This window comes from Rhea americana, unplaced genomic scaffold (genome assembly GCF_003343005.1).
Source record: "Rhea americana isolate MKP2758 unplaced genomic scaffold, rheAme1 scaffold_209, whole genome shotgun sequence".
NCBI classification, from domain to species: domain Eukaryota; kingdom Metazoa; phylum Chordata; class Aves; order Rheiformes; family Rheidae; genus Rhea; species Rhea americana.
Window position 1 is genome coordinate 33,083 of NW_028186249.1, and position 2,694 is coordinate 35,776.

Below are 2,694 nucleotides of genomic sequence, written 5' to 3' on the forward strand. Positions count from 1 at the left end.
GGGACCAGAGCCTTGAGGTGGCTCTGCTGCATTTCTCCTTCATGCAAGCACCTTAAGAATGTGAACGAATTTCTAAACTCTAAGGCTTACTAGAAACAAATCATAACAGCATTGCTTTTAAGAGAAACTCTTATGACATACTTCATTCATGCAATCATGCTGCCTCTGTTAGCATTTCTTGATGATAATCCTTCTCAGAGGACCCTTCATCTCTCTCCAAACTCCAGAGAGTGATTGGATAAGGTTGGGCAGATGAGCTTCACTTTGCCTTCTGAATAGTGAGAACATTCCCCAGGAAAAGGAATGCAATTTCCTTTCCTGAAAAAAGGAAGGTGAACCTTATAACAGTGTTAGACCCACAAAGCTCGTAATCTGTGGCATCACCAAACAAGAGTTACAGAACAGATCAGGAAAGCAGAAGGCACCTTAGAGGAGCAGGTGCCTTCCACTGTGACAACTGAGATTTAAAATTTTCTGAAGTCCTTAGACTTGCATACGAAAGCAAATCCCCTTGGACCCTGAAACCAGCCTCTGGCTCCAGACACTTTTTAACAGCATTAATATGTTGAGCAGCTGCCGTATCAGATGTTCTTAAGCCATAGAAAGTGATGAAAGGTCTTCAGAGACATACTGTTTACCTCGATCAGTGGGCAAATTTTTAGACATCTCCTTACTTTATGGATTTCTCATTATCCCCTTTCCAGCACACTAGCAAAATCCAGCCTGTGGAGGTAAAAGGAAAAGATGGTGCAGAGTAGAGCAGGGTGTCCTTTCTGTCAATCTGTGGAGGGGCTATCCTCACAGCTATTCACAGCCTTCATGTCAGTAAGACAGAATGAATCTGCTGTGTGACCATTGTGTGCATGATACCGGATGTGCCAACAGGGCCACAAACAGGCCCAGAGGCATGAACCCCAGTCCTGACAGTTATAGACACCCTTGTGAGCTGATCTCAAAGCACTCACAGCACAGGAGGCAGGACAAGGACTCCACTTTTGCCAGTGTGCAGCTGTACATCTCAGTGGTCAGTGTACTCTCCTGAACTGGCACCAAACTTGCCCAACTCCCTTCTTTGCACATCTGCAGGTTGGGGACACTCATGCTCTTCTTCAGCTCAGCTGCAGCCAAGCCCCAAAAGCTTTTTAACAAGCACTTAACATGCATTCACTTGCCTGCTGAGCAAATGACTCAGTCAGGAGATTTGGGGTGGAGGAGATAATAGGGAAAGGCCAGGGCTCTGGGGGGCACAGAGAGGAGGCACTGAGACTTTTTCAGCATTCAAGGCTTAGTCATAAATCATGCCAGTAGCTTCTCATAGTATTCTATTTGGCAGACAGAAAAGCAACCAGCAGAGAAGTTTGTACTTCTATCAACCATGGCAGTGCCAAAAAGTGGCCATGTTACTCCAGCCGTGGTCCTCTTTACTCCATGTGGCATGGGTCACAAGTCAGTCCTACCTCTAGCAATAAGACAGAAGTCACGACTCATTCATGGAATAGTACTGTGCTGAATATCTTGAAAATCTTCTCTAGTTGCTCTTCCAAGGAGACCTGTTCTCAGGTCATCACTTCAAGCATCGCTCTGTTATTTCAGGCTCCAGATGAATGTATGTTAACAGTGTCAATCTGTAAGTAGACTGAGCAACAGCAGAGGTGTTCCAGCAATGGAAGGGATAACAAACTGGTGTGTAATTTGCAGGAGTTTGGGCTGAGGGTAGGGATGTCAACCAAAGTAGAATAAGAAGCTGTCTAAACAGCAGCCTGTACAAGTTAAAGTCTTTTGCTTTGATATCTGAACATATAATTGACTTGGAGAAGTTTGGAACAATTGAGAAAAAAATGTTTCATCTTTAAATTCCTCTAGCCTCCAACATGAGAGTGAATTTCTAAGGGTAATTGTTTCTAGAAGTTTCTAAATCTACCACAGCTTGTTCATTTACAGCCTCTTGATTTGTTCTGGGAACCAGGGAAATTACCTGCTCTCACCTCCTAGGAGAAATCTGTTATTTGCCCCTTGAATAGGCTACAAGAGTTTTGCACATCCATTTACCAGAAACTCAGACTTGTAGCAGAATGTAGCAGAAACTTTTACTGTATTTTCCTTAATTTGCCAAAAATACGTGGCTCATTCTTAAATGTCTTTCCGGGTGTGAACATCTTTTAGCGCACAAGTTTTACAGCTGGAATCACAGCCAAAGAGTAATTTGGAGGCAGGCTGACAGTCTAGGCAAACCTGAAAAGGGCAAGAAGATGCACATGATGAAGCAGGAATATGTCTTGAATAATTTTCTGAATCACTTCCCTGCAGTCAGAGCCATCAGTCCTGTCAAGCTAATAACCTATTCTAATGGGGCAGCCTAGATCAAACTTTCATTTCAGATGGTTGCCTCCAGTTCCCGTATTGGATAACCTCTGGCTCTGGGTAACTAGTGGGAAATATAAGTTCAGTTTGTGAGGGTGGAGGAAGTCAGTCCTGGCTTTCCAGCACTGCTGGATGACTCTTGCACTATTTTGCCCATTACAGTTGAGGAGAGCTTCTACACTCAAAGCGTCAAGAGCAATATGGGGTGAGGGCAGAAACAGTTCAAGGATGAGGAAGAAAGTATCAGCATTTTGTGTGTGTCTAGTGAATTTGGTAGCTGCTGAAAAAAATGCCTAGCCCAATTCCCCAGCCTTCCCCTTGGCTTCTGGAGAG